Below are 14748 nucleotides of genomic sequence, written 5' to 3'. Positions count from 1 at the left end.
CCCAAGAGTATTTAATTGGTCTCCAGCTTAGCTAGTTAACTTTTAGCTTGTGAATTACACTTGATAAAATATATATTGGGAGGGGCAAGAAAAAATGCAGCTATCACATGTGTTCCCTCTCTAGTTCAGAGAATTTATTGCCCAGGAGTTCTGAAATGACATAGCCAGTTAGCAAGACTGAGTTGCTCCCTGATGAGGAAGAGGGATTGGAGGAATCTTCCAACAGGACCAGATGTAGAGCAAGGCTCAGTCTCTACTGTAAATAATTATCTCTCAAAAATGTTACAACAACTGAATAGGATTCATTTACTAAGGTTTTAGGTCTAATGTACAATTAAAAAATAAATGTGATAGTAGCTGTTTTTAGGATGTTTCACTGACTTGGCTTATATAATACCTACCAGCAAATTTCCTATGTCATATGAGAGTGCTTGAGGGGAGGAAAAATGACTTACCTCTATATACTTCTGGGTTCTTTCGCTGGTATACACATTAAATCAGTGCTTCTCAACCTATAGGTAGTAACCTCTTTGGGGGCCATATATCAGATATCCTACATATCACATATTTATATTACAAGTCATAACAGCAGCAAAATTGCAGATACTATAGTAGCAACAAAATGATTTTATGCTTGGCAGTCACTACAACATGAAGAACTGAATTAAAGGGTCGTGGAATTAGGAAGGTTGAGAACAACTGTGTTAAATGGACATAAGACAGATTAACAACAGAAAAGACGGAGTTCACTGTGTATGCATGGATAAGAGTCACACAAAAATATGATCCAAAGAGTACCATATGATTGAAGTTCAGACAGCACCCTGAGCTATGGGGTCTTCTGGAAAAGAATAAATATGGCACATAAATATTACCTTGTTGTATAGATGAAAATTCTATAAGATAGTCAAAAAGTTGCCTAAAAGTAGCCGTCATCCCAATGTAAGTACATTTTACTAAAATATAGGTTTGCCTTATAGATGGAAATTTCCTTTGCAAAGGGCAGCTTTGCAGAGCTACTACTACATCCACATTTTCTCAAAATAATCTGCTCAAAATATGCCTAACAAGTATATTTTAAGGGTGTCTTATTCTAGTCTCCACAGTCACATTTAGGGATAGTGTGTGCTGAGCCTCAACTGTACCAGAGCAAAGGTAAAATTATTGTAACTCTTTTATGTTTCAGGTACCACACGAATTGTTTTGCTAAATTATGATATTAATTCAGTAAGTTTATGAAATGTGGCTTACTATGCCCATTTAATGGATAGCAAAACTAGAACCTAGAGTTTCAATAACTTCACAATAATTACAAAGAACGTAAGTTATTCAGTCAGCATTCAAGTCCTCCTGACTTTAAAGCCTGAGCCCCTAATCTATAGGTCCTGATCCTACCTTCATCCATGTTTGGTGTATACATATCAACAGGACAGGTGGAGATCCAAATATACTACAAACTCTTAAAGGTGTAGAGAGACAAAGTGAGCCTGGAAATGTGAGGATTTGAGCCTTTATTGGAGAAAAGGGGAAGTGGGCAGAGAGAGAAAAGAAGGGTAGTAGAGGACAGGGGGAACAGGGAGAAGAAACTAAGTGTTTGGTAAAAAGACACACACTTAGCCACAGTTCTAATTTTGCTCATTTTGTACAAAACAGATCTATTTAATATTTCACTTTTTGGCATTAAAGATTTGATAATTTGATAAATTGAATTGCCATATTACAAAATGGCTGGGCATAATATCAAATCAATTAAAAATGGAAATTCTAATGGGCTTAAGGCTACTAATTTTGTGTGCTGATATGGTCTAAATGTTTGTACCCTCTACCAGTTCCTATGTTGAAATCCTAACCTCCACAGTGGTCAAATTATGTAGAGAGACCTTTAGGGGACTAGGAAATGAACTGGGCCTCCCGAGGAGGCATATTTCCTTTTTAAGTCATGGGGACACAGGAAGCAGATGGTGTCACGCATAGGCCCGACTCACCAGTTATCTAATCTTCTAAAACCTTAATATTGGATTCACCAAGCTCCAGAACTATGAGTCATATATTTTTGTTGCATGGTATTTGTGCTGTAGCAATTGGAAAGAATTAAAACTGATATACTTTGAGCACATATGATCTAATTTATCCTACCCCATGCTTTTCTAAACACATTATTGGATATAACAGCATGATCTATCAGGCTATTTCATAACAGTACTTCAAAAACCCAAGCATCTTAGCCTCTGTGGGCAACCATTTGCTCTGAGTGCAGAATCCTGGAGACACTGCTATGAATATCCTCTACCAAGAAGATTCCAGCACACTTGGATCAAGTATATTTTACCATGGCCCTTGAAAGCGTTCACTCTTGAAGGAAATGTGTTCATACCACAAGACTAGCCTAAGTACTTCCAAGCACATTGTTACTTTAAAAATAAAAATAATAAATTCTCTTTTCCATGCTTCATATTTTTGTCTTTCTCCAGTGTGGAAATTCACTAATCCTTATTTTTCTCACCTGAGACAATGTCTTACTATGTAGTCCAAACTTGCCTTGATTATATAGTCCTCTTGTCTCTCTTCCTGAGTGCTAAGATTATAGGTGTGTGCCACTATGTCCACCTTAGAAAATTTTTAAAGAATTCACAAGTTAAACTTGCCTCATATTCATCCTAAGTATAGTAAAATGAACCTATTTGGATGGTCTCATTGTGAGTTAACACCAAATGTTCCTACTATCTTAAACATCGAAATCTTCTCTACAGTTCAAAATTTATTTCAATCCTCACATCTTCTGTGAAGTTTCCTTATACACAACTTCTATAATAGTATTTTAGATGCAAGGACCTTCCATAACCTCCACCTCTTCTAAATAGGCAAGTCTAGCTGTCTATATTATGTTTGGGGCTCAGCTTGGTACCACTCAAGGTCTGGAATTGTTCTTTAATTGTTTGCATATTTCCCCAAAATACAAATCTCTCCATAGAGATCACAAACTGAGAGAACAGACTTTGTTTTGTATTTTTTCTTATGCTCTAATTTAGTCTCCTAAGAGAAAAAGTATATTTAAGTTCTTAAAAATTTACCAAATATGTTCCTAGCATGTTGTGAACACAGTAGTGACCCAAAAATAGTTGATGAATTTAAATAGAATTCTATCATCTTGGTAGTTTCAAATTTTGAATTTCAACTTACTGAAAAACTGTATTTCCCAATCTAATTATTAACTAATGCAGATGAAAATTTTACTGAAATCATCAAACTCTCATTTGGATAATTAATTGCATTAAACAATTAGATACTACAAACTACCAGAACCCTATAAGATGAAGAGCATTACATGCCATGATATGAAGTTGTCATTACATAAACTAAAAAAAAAACCATGACATTCTGTACTATAGATTTCTTATTCAGAACTGGTTTTCCAAGTAATTCTAGCAGCAATCTTCAACACTTTGAGAGTGTTGTCTATCTCATTAAGAATTTGAATATATATAGACTAAAAATGCAGGAATTATTTAATTTTCATTCACAACTTAAGGCTATGTATGATCAATTAATACTAAGCCATCTAACTCAGACAAGATTTTTTATCCCCAAAGTCAAATGAGCATCACTGAAATGACAAGTTGTATGAGAGAAAAGATAACCCTAGAAAACGGCCAGATTTCTCCAATTTCATTTCATGCAGGTTCTTTTCTTTGGATTGCGTCTTGGCATTAATTAGTGACTTTACTTGGGAAAAGAATTAACCTTCTTTCCTGTTTTATAAGAGATTTTTAAGAAAGGAGGGGGACAAGAATTGATGGAGGCAGAAAGGGAAGGAGGTGGAAAGAATAGTGTGAAAGGGGGTAAAGAATGAAAAGGAAAGGGAAGAGAAGAGAGACAAGAAAGGAAAGTATGGCATGGTGCTTCACAAGGGCTTGGCATATAACTAAATGAATATACTAGCCCAATAGGTTCACCTTTCTATGTGACTATGCCTCCATCCAGAAAACAGAAATCTTATAAGGTTGCCTGGACTGCCAGCTGCCTCAATTTTAATGCAACGATTTAATGTATTTTAAATAAATGTAACATAAGGAAAAATGTTTTGTACAAATTGGTCATCTGTTGTTTTTCTGGCTGGCACCATGATTTATGTAATATATCAGTAGAACAGCATCTCTCTATCTGTCTCTTGGATAACAAAGTGCATCTGTAAGGTTCTTTATTGTGCTTTAACCCCATGATTACTAGAAAAGCCACACTGTTTTTCATAATCATCTAAGTCAACATTGCTCTCAAATATGTGACAATTTTATTCTTGCTACGTCCACTTGCTTTAGACTGGATGCTCTTTTATTTACATACCAATGATTACAACATTTTTCTCGTTGTGCATAAAACTATTCAAGATTTGAGTGACATTCATTTCCACTCAAAAAGGCATTTACTGAATATTAATAATATCTCAGATTATTTACTTATTTAGATTAATTATAAAGACTAAACATATATTTTTACTTTTTGTTCCTTTATATTCTCCAGCAATATAAAATAATATAATCTGCCAGTTCACTAAAATGTAACAAATCATTTACTTGGGATAGAACATCAGGATCAATGATGATATCATCACAATCCATTGAAGCATCGATAAAACAATTACTTTTAACCTATTTTGGATAACACAACCACATTGTGTAAATATTACAAAAACTTGGAAACTTCTCCCCAGAGCAATGTATATTTGTTCTTACATAAAATTTTGCATGGAATCAAGAGGTTCACAACTCAGAAGAACATGGCAATATGATTCTGCATGTCTTTCAAAGAGCATTGTTTAGCTCTCTAATTAGTCCCAACGGAATAACATGGGGGGTTTGTGTTGTAGCTTGCTTGTAACGATTGTTTCTGGGGTAGTTGTCTTCTTCTTTTCTGGAACTAATGAGGAAAGAGGTCATAGGTTCAATTCATTTAGGGGTCAGTTGGTTGTCATACACAAAAAAGCCTTTGCCATATTACTGCTCCACCATCTTGCAAATTTATGCATCTTTTCACCAATCCAGGTAATGAATGGATATGACCAAACCACTATTTCTTCTAGAAATAAAACTTGAAAACTATCTTTCCTTGCTTTAATGATATCAAGAATTATGTGATTTTTGGGAAGCAGTAACCTACATAGCAAGAGGAAGTGGTTAAAAGATCAGAAGTGAAGGATGTCATGAACTGCATGACTGTATGGCATTAAGCAAGCTATTTGGTTTATTGGGGTCTTTATTTCTTATTAAATAAGAAGATAATCCCTGACAAAATGGAATTTAAGAATAAAATAAAATTATAACTTAAACTTTCCAATATTGAAGTTCACCATATGGTAAGGGATAACGAATGCATATAGGATTACTAACAAAAGTACATACAAAATAGGATGTCTCTGACAGTGTTTGATGACCTAACAGTAACAGAAGGTTCCAGAAGTGAAGCATTCTTACTACACTCATTGTAAAGAAGACTTCATTTACAGTAAATGCTACCCACATATTTCTTTTAATGATTAATCTTTGTGAATTTACATTAATTGATATATATTTCGTGTAGAACCCGATATTCCTTAGCTCTTAAAGAAAGCATGAACATATACCATGGACAAAAGAGAATAAGGAAATGTTTAAACAGTTAAAGGCCATTGGGGGTCAACAAAAGGAGATTCAAAAGAAACTGTTCTCTTCTACAAGTTAGAAAAATCAGTTGGGTTATCTGCATAAGTTGATGAAGTAAAGCATATAGCCACTTAGTTTTCACTGCTTATAATTAAAATAACTGTCTTTGAATATGCTATGTATTTCTTTTCTTTAAAAATGCAATGCATTTACAATACACATGTACACGGAATACATGCATACTGATAATGGGCAGAAAATGTTAAGCCGTGTTTCATTTTTGTAACATCAAAAAAAGCATTTATTTTCATATGTTTTATAGCCTGCTAATTTGGCTGTGGATCTAATGCCCATTTAAGGGAATATGGTGTGGGACAACTGTGCAGCAATATTAAGTGAGGAAGCCATATGTTTCTTAGCCCCACCATGCCGACTGTGGTTGCTCACTCCCCACCCTTGTGGATTAGCTTTTCTGCAGATAGGCCTATGGTGGGTAGAATGCCTCTTTTACAGGTGTTTGGTGGAGTTCATGCAAAATAAAGGTTTCTACGGGGAGTGAAAACTGTGTAAGACATCCGGAGACAGCATCTTTCTTTCACTTAAGATGCAACCCACAGAGGTCTGCTCCAGACTCTTCATTTATAATGGTACCTTTATATATCATGATAAGTGACTGCCTGCCCCTAGATAGCTGACACAGTGCCCAGAATATGCAGAGCTGTCTGGTTTTGATCATCTTCTAGTTTGTCTAGAAGGGTATTAGAAGCAGATATGGCAGAACTAGATTGTGAGCCAAACTGAAAATATTCTTCATTCAAAGACTGATTCATCTTAAATTCCAAGAAATGGAAAAACAATATAAAAAGAAATGACCCATTAAATAAGTACACAATGCAAACAAACAAACAAAAAGATTTCTTTATCCAAATTGTCCTTACATCCTCTTGTGCATACATAGGTTTTTGTATCATGTACGGTACAGATGGACAGAAGCTTACAAAAAGGTGAAAAGAGCTCAATAAGTGGGAGATTAAACATTTGCACCTACAGCTCCCATAATCTCAAATTATATCATCATGGCTTCCTCGAGCTCAAGAGAATTCCCTTCTACTGACTCCTTTGCTGCCCAAATTAAAGGGTGCACAGGACCTGGAAGAGAAAAATCAAACAAGAGAAAAGGCATAAAAACAATACAAGTGGAAATGCGTGAGGTTTATATAGGTTTATGTTTTTCATGCAAATGCGCTGGTAAGAAAGGGGCTCCATTTGGGGAGCAATAAAGGAGAGGGTGGGGGAAAGCTGTGAGCAGAACTCAGTAAAAAACACAGAGGCTTTCTATGCAGATGGGGGATTTAAAAGGAGTAAAATGATAACCACACAGTCAAGAGACTAGAAAAGAGACCTTGATGTTTGATAGTTGTAATAACCTGCAGAGTGCTCTAATGGTTCGGGGATCAGGTGCAGAGCTACAGCAATAACGAGAGCTGAATAATTATCTCGGCCGTATCCATATCGCCAAAGTCCCAGCGTATGAGCTATATAAGGAGGCTTCTGCTGCCTCTCCAAGATTTCCTGAAATGTTAAATCACTGATTTGGGAGCACTTCCAGCATTAGTACTGCCCAGTTAGAAAGAAATAAAGCCCAGAATTCTCCTGTGGCAGTTCTAATGTCTTTGTTAATTATGAATTATGGGTAAACATGCAGACGCACAGAGGTCACGGCTGTCAGCAACAATAGTTTTCAAGAAGGATTTTTATGAGGGTCTTTTTCACTCCACCATAATGTCCGTTTTATATACATAAACAGAGCCAGGCGTATAAAACAAAAAAAAAGATGTTTACTTTTTAGGTGAGTTGGTTTTGTAAGGCTGTTTTATTTCCCTTTCCTTTTCTTCTCCCTCCCCTGTGTAGAGACATGTTGCTGTAAGCAAAGCTGTTCATAACTGGAGTTCTCCTCTGTGACTGACAACAGCTGCACCATTCCAAGGACTAGGCAAAGAGAGGCTGATGATCAGGCTGGGTCAACGCTCAGACCCTGCAAGCTACCTCGTTACCAATGGAAGGAGCCAGTCAAGGCAACCTCTCAGCAGTGTCATCGTTCACATCTGATAGAGAAACAGAAGCTGCATACACCATGCTTGATCAGCCTCTCTTAAAAGGCAGTGCTGGTCTCAAATCTATCTCAGGCTGCCTACAAACAGAATTGAAATTTTATTATGTGTGGATCCAGCCCAACAGAAGCAACTGGCACAAAATCATTTTAATTAGATAGTAGCGGCTGTAATTCACTCAAGTTTGGCATTAATTCTTTTGTCCCATCAAAGAACTTCTGGGCCTCCCTGTAAGACAGGATGAAGTAAAACAGCTATAGAGCTGCTGGGTGGAGAGTAATCAAACTTGTGTCTGAGCATCTTACAGAAGGCTTTGACATGTTGACAGAACGTTAGACTTTACAATCAGATAAAAATTTGATCACAATGTTCAGAAAAATCTGTGACAATCATTCTGCATAACTTTTTCCAGATAGACAATATTATCTTGAAAAATGGCTTGGCAAATGTGACTAAGCAGTCTTCAAACTGCCCTATCATGGGGATACTGAAACATAGAAGCTATTGTCTTTGTGCCTGGCAAACTTATGAATAGTTCTTACCTCAAATATTGGACACTCATAATCCAATCAGTAAACTTCTGTTTCTGCCGTCTTCTTTTAATCCATTACCTAAGATTTATTCATAAGACAGAGTAGTGAATATCTACAATCTCCATTTTCAAGACTGACGTAGAAAGGTTGTAAGTTCAAGGTCATCAAGACCAGCCTGGCATACATAGACTTTGTCTCCACCACAAAAATGGCAGCTGTGTGTGTGTGTGTGTGTGTGTGTGTGTGTGTGTGTGTGTGTGTGTGTGTGTGTTGAAACGGTGCAACAGATAAAGCACCTGCTGCCAAGCCTAATTTTCCGGGCTCAATCCATAGAACTGACATAGTGGAAGGAGAGAATCCACTCCTACAAGTTGCCTTTTGGCTTCCACATGTGGGTCATGGTACACACATGCTAGAGAAGGAGGGTGAATGCACATGAAGAAAGACACAAGTTAATAAATAAATTTAATTTTTAGTAATTGCAAAAGGAGAAAAAGAAGGTAAGGGAAAGGAGAGAGAGTGAAGGAAAGGGGAGGAGATGAGAGGGTTAATTAACTATTTAGTGTCTCTTTATTCACTGAGTTTTCTGAAAGCCCTTCCACTTAAGGCACATAATCCTATTTTCAAACCTTTTCCTAGTAGACATTACACCTAAGAGTCAGCTGATCATGCCTAGTCAATGCAGAAAGATGCATAGGAAAAGCCACAGGTGTTGATCCAAGCCAAGTTCCTCTATACTCACAACATTCCCATGACCTAAGCCATATTTTATCTACCATGATAAAGGTGGTGAGACTGAGAGGCATGGCATTTTCTTTTACAAGAAGTCACAAGCAATTTAGGGACTCAATGTGCACTGTATACACCATACACTGCATTCTCCTTTCCCATCATGTCATAAATCTGAACTACCAGCACTCAACTCTACAAGGTTGGGGGTCTGAATAAGAACCTCCTAGATCCACTACAGAAATTCTCAAGCAAATGCTATGCAGTCAGCATGTAGCTTATTTACCATTATTGTTAACTACCATTAAATAAGGAACAAAGTGAATCAACTAGTCAAAATGGAGAGTGACTATGTCATGTCCTGACCTAGAAATTATGTCTCTATCATACACAAAGATATAGGTATATATCAGATAGATAATAGAGATAGATACAGAATTTTCAGATTTGAGAGTGTAATCACATATAGGATACCTGACCATAATGGAACCTTAATTACTAAATAGGATAATAGGCACAAACTTGGAAGTAGAAAATAAAAGAAAAATTCAATTCAGAGTGGAAATCAAGTGAAAGAGAGAAATCTCTTTGATTGACTCCAGAGAAATGAGCATTGGTTATCCTGAAAAACCATGTGTATTATAAAGACAGTATCGATGAAAGAAAACTTCAGAATTGCAGTTAAACCAACTACTTTGCTAGCCAATTTTGCATTAGGGAAAAAAATGATTTTACTTTGTTCATGAACCAATTCCTTTCCACTTCTTAATCCTTTTGGGGTTAAGAAACCACTCATCTCTTCTAGAAACAGAAGCATTTTTGCAGCAAGTTAACACAAAAGCGGGCAGCACTTTTTAAAAAGTTGATTTATGTACCATATTTTCAGGACTCGGGGGCCTTCATGGGTCAAGAAGCCAAAGGTGGGATTGGTCTGGTTCTTGACAAAAGCTCAGTGGCAGAGGTGACTTGATACACTTGAATCAAGCTTCTGTTCTCTCTACCCTCATTTTCACTTTTGCCTTTTAATGTTGCCTGAATCTGTGCCACGTGTCCTTTGCCATGGCAACGCCTGCAGGTGAAGGCCCCGCTCTTCACTGGCAGCCTCACCAGTGTGAAGAGGCAGCTAATCACTGCACAAGGGGAGGACGCAATCTCCAAGACACCCATGGACAATTTGAGTCTGAGGGTGTCCCTGAAGCACCCTCTTCTCACAGGTGTTTGACCTGTTTAGTCATACATCGGGAACAAGCAAGAAAAACAGCTTCTTCTCTCCCTTATGTTTGTTTTTCATTGCTCCTCAACCCTGTTCATCTTTCAAATGTCTGCTAGACTCTCAGTGTCTTAAAATTACTTCATCAGTGTACTCACATGAGACCCCCACGGTGGAAGCAGCTCCCTGCTTCAGTCCTCTCCAATACCTCCAACTCCATGAGATCTGAGACCAGCTCCAGTACTACGTTTTAGCTATCAAGAGACAATGACTAGGGAGTAAATGTGTGGCATGTCTGCCTTCAATGCTTCCTACAGTCATTCTTTATTGTTGAAAATATCCTTACACGGACTTCTATAGTCAGACCACCTATGCTTCTCATTCATACCATCAACAGAACTAAAGTACCATGTGTGTGCTTTGCCTGATTTTGCTACCTTTTAACTCAGCCTCTTCAAGTACTTTAGGAGCCTTGATTGGAGCCAAGTGTTGCCTTTCTCTTCCTCCTGGAGCAGACAAACAGGACAGTCAAGAACCTGACCCCTCACCTGCCTCAAAAAGAGTTAACCACCAGGCTTGAAAGAACTCTGATGATTTCTGGAGAGCTGATGTCCTAACCAACCACTTGGCCAGACACCCTTAAAGCCTTACCCACCCTGACAGGCAAGGAAAAATACAGGTTATGGTGGTATTGTTACCTGTCAAGCTTTGTTGCTAAGTGTGCAATCTGATTCAAGCTCCTATATTAATTTCTTATTTCACTTACTTCTTCAAATTAACATATTATTTTCTATAGGTGCATCTAACTCTTACCTTCATTGGAAAGTCAATGAATAAGCTTGAGAATGATACAGAGTCTGATAACAAATTCATATGATATAACCTGTATATCTAGTGGTTCTACTTTTGTGGGCCCCGTCTAAGGCATGGTAGCCAGAGTCAGTCTGTTCATTTATCTAGTACATCAAATCAAAGTGTTCAAGAGCATGTTTTGCTTTGGAGACCCCTGGGGTTGAAAGGTCATAATTCCTGAACAATTGCCTATCAATCCGATAAATCATCTTGATGGTTCAAAGAAGGTTCCTAATGGCCATCCATCCCCCTATACTGGAGCATGTAAAGTCAGTTTGACAGCTTTGTCACAGACTTTTTCAATAGTAAACTTCCTTTTTAAGCTGTTGGTACCAGTTTTGATTATTTAGGATGGATGCTCTACTGTTTCCAGATATTAAGAGTGGACCATTCAGTCCCAACTAGTGGCCTTGTCTATGAGTGCTGCCTCCTAAGTACCTTACAAGCCTTCTCTATAATCCCATGATCTCCTTAAATAGTTCCTTCTTTGTAATCCTACATAAATTTTGCTACAATTTAAGGGCTAGATTTTTGCCATGATTATTCCGTTAGTATCATCTGAACATCAAGAACAATGTCTCATGCACAATGGACACATGGGAAATAAAGAATTCAGTGAATGAGCAGGTAAGCAGGTAAGTTCAGCACTCTAAAGCAACTTCTCAGTCCCCAACCTCATGATACGCTTCCCCCTGATCCCACACCTTGAACATCAATGAAGCTTTTAACCACATTTAACCATTGAATTTCAAGCCAAAATATTTCTCAGTAACTCTTCACATAATGAAAAAAATAAGTATTTTAGGTTTTTGTCTTATTTCCAACTTCTTCTTATCCCTCCTGTACCTAACATGGACTCCAGCCATGGGGAGCAACAGTCATGTTCTCTTCAATGCTCTCTTGGTAACTAGTGTTTCTTCTGCTCTGTTTTGGCCAGTTACCCTGTTAGCTAGCCATCCTTCCACATTAGCACTTATATTAATGTTTTTTATTCTGACCATTTCTGGCTACTTTATCTTAGATGTTTCCTTAGTTACATGATTGTATGTATGACTTTGTTCCCAAGAGTCTTCTCCACTTAGAGGTATTTTCAAGTAGCACAACATCACAGAGCAGATGTTAAATAATCTATCAATAAATTATTTAAATGAGTAAGTGACACTACCATAGGAAATTGAATGAGTTTAGAATTTAAAACTATTTTTGGACTTCTGCCTCTCAACCTTCAGACTTCTTACCTTTGTCCTGTACTTTAGAGTATTCATTTCTAGTATAGAAAAGGGTACTAGAATTGCCCTCAGAAAGGTGACATGAGTAACGAAATGGATACACTTGAGAAAGTTCCTGGTTGGTAATGACCTTTCAAAGATTTCATATTGCTTTATATGAGAAGGAATTAGGAAGGGAGAGGTAAGACACAGAACCTTAGACACCTTAAATGTTGACTTATACAAGGACACACCAGCTAATAGTATCACCAAAACTATAATTAAAGTTCCAAGCCTCTGTGAACATTATCAGCATGACAATGGGACTCCATGTCTATATTGAGAGATGGGCATGCTCCATGAAAATTTCCACTTAAATTTTGAATTTGTATCTCTAGGCTACCAGACCATATATTTATGCTGTGTACATAAAATGAAATATAGAAGTATAATGAATTTTAAATATAAATACACATACAAGTCTCCATATTTCCCCACCATCAATGGATACCTATGAACTCCTCACTGTGGGAGGCCTCAGATATTTTTCACATCGAATTAAAATCTGGTTTCATCTAATCCTAAACTGTGAGCTAGTTAAGGACAATAACAGAGATTTAAACAAGGCATAAATCTTGGGATTTTCCTGGAGTTGCTTAAAACTATACTGTGTGTTTACTAAACATACAGAGCATTCTCAGGTATAGTGTGCCACCAAATGAATGTACCACCAGGGCAGGGTACAAATAAAGCAATAAGAAGTGATGTCAGATTTTAAGAAAGTGTTGGTTAAAATATAAATTTATGTGTTACTCTTTAAATTTGGGTGTTTGTGTTTGTCTGTGAGTATACTTGTGTTTCAGGGGATTTAAGACCAGGCCGCCTATACCCTAAGCAAGCAATCTATCTATGTGTTCTATCCCAGGGATGCAATAGCTCCTATCCTTTGTTTCTGGGGTCCTGAAGATGGAGCCCAGTGCCTTGCACGTTCTATGAAAGCACCATTCCATTGAAAGGCATCCTCAGCTCTTTAATCTCTAAATCTTTAAAGGAACCTACCTCCAGAAGAATTCTGTTTTTGTAGAGATTTATTTACTGGGCTTTGGGGTTTTGTTGTTGTTGTTTAAGGGAAGATGGCAAAACTAGCAATTTGGGGATTATTTTAATGCATGCCATAACACACAAAATCTGGGATTAAAATCTTTAACTAGGAATACTTCAAAGACACACAAAAAAAAACCCCACAGATAACACACTGAAATTCACCTACTAATACTCAATATTTACTCTTTTGGAAAACATTTTGGTCTACCATGTTCGTGAATCTAACACTGATAGATTAAATGTAGGAAAGTAAGTCTTTCATAGCAGACAAGGACTATAAAGTCTCCATTCACAACCCATAATTCTTTTCAGTTCTATTGCCTGGGTTTCCACCCAGCTGTCTACTACTGGAAGTTAAATGTTCAAAACTGGAGCTTTGGCTCAGTAATTGCTTAATTTTTCATTGTAATTCTTCTTTGTGGATATAAAATGGATGAATTTTGCTTTAAAAATAAATACTTCTTTTCTCTTGTAGCAGTTTTTTTTAACCATAATTATTTTGTGTCAGAAATATAATTGTACTCCATATTGAAAGCTAACCCAGTGGGAAAATAATTTTGTACAATTACCGAAAGTTTTAATAAAAGACTGATAAGTAAAGTTTTGAATTTTTAATGCATTCTGCAGGCAGTTGAGTGCCTCTCGCCGTCTCTGTCACTTATCATTAAAGTTGTGTGAAAGGAAAGCCTACCAGCTATACTTGACATGACTGGCAAAAGTGTACCCTGACAAATACCGGTGAAACAGACAAAAGTCAAAAGGCAAAAAAATTAAAACAGTCATGGTTTCATAGCTAATTTAACATCAATGCCTTCTCTTTACCTACAAAATTTCTTTGTATTTAATATTCTGTTCTTACCTACTTACTTATTAGCCTACCATTGTGAGTGTTAAATTCCTGTATAGCATACAGCAATAATTCATTTCTATAAAAGCACATCCCATTTCCAGGGCATGCTTTTTGACTTAATTTGAAAAAATTACCACAGTTTGACAGAGAAAACACTTTGCAACCTGCATAACCTACACATCTATGTGTAAGCTAAGTCTGGAGTGTAATCTGTCTAAGCTTTCTGCAGTGGGGCACCAGGAGAGTCATCCTGGAAGTTCCAGAGAATCTTTGTCAAAGCCACCATGGAAGCTGTCCTATAGCTACATCATCCTAATATTTGTTTATCCCGATTCTGCCATCGCTTAACAGCTCGCCACATCTTTCTCCGTTTCTTCAGGTTTGTTTCCAGTGAGCACGCCTTGCCTGGACTGTCAGGACTGAGAGCTCTGATTCAGGTCCCCGTGCCCTCTTCAAATTGGCACGGACTGTCTTGTGGCAAACATCAAATTGTCACTTGGTTTCATGTGTCTGTT

The 14748-nt window shown here is 37.2% G+C and overlaps 1 long non-coding RNA gene across 1 annotated transcript in view; it reads right to left on the bottom strand.

The window, feature by feature from the left end:
• Positions 1–6540: 6540 nt before the first annotated feature.
• LOC110340918 overlaps positions 6541–14748 on the bottom strand; it is an 8581-nt gene continuing 373 nt past the window's right edge. The window contains exons 2-4 of the long non-coding RNA XR_002382755.2: positions 10657–10725; positions 8290–8358; positions 6541–6785 (exon numbers count right to left, since the gene is read on the bottom strand). This is a non-coding gene — a long non-coding RNA (uncharacterized LOC110340918). The remainder of the gene's footprint in view (positions 6786–8289; positions 8359–10656; positions 10726–14748) is intronic.

The sequence above is a fragment of the Mesocricetus auratus genome, unplaced genomic scaffold, assembly GCF_017639785.1.
Source record: "Mesocricetus auratus isolate SY011 unplaced genomic scaffold, BCM_Maur_2.0 Super-Scaffold_100029, whole genome shotgun sequence".
NCBI classification, from domain to species: Eukaryota; Metazoa; Chordata; class Mammalia; order Rodentia; family Cricetidae; genus Mesocricetus; species Mesocricetus auratus.
Note: the sequence above shows the minus strand (reverse complement) of the source record. Positions and strands in the feature narration are given on the sequence as shown.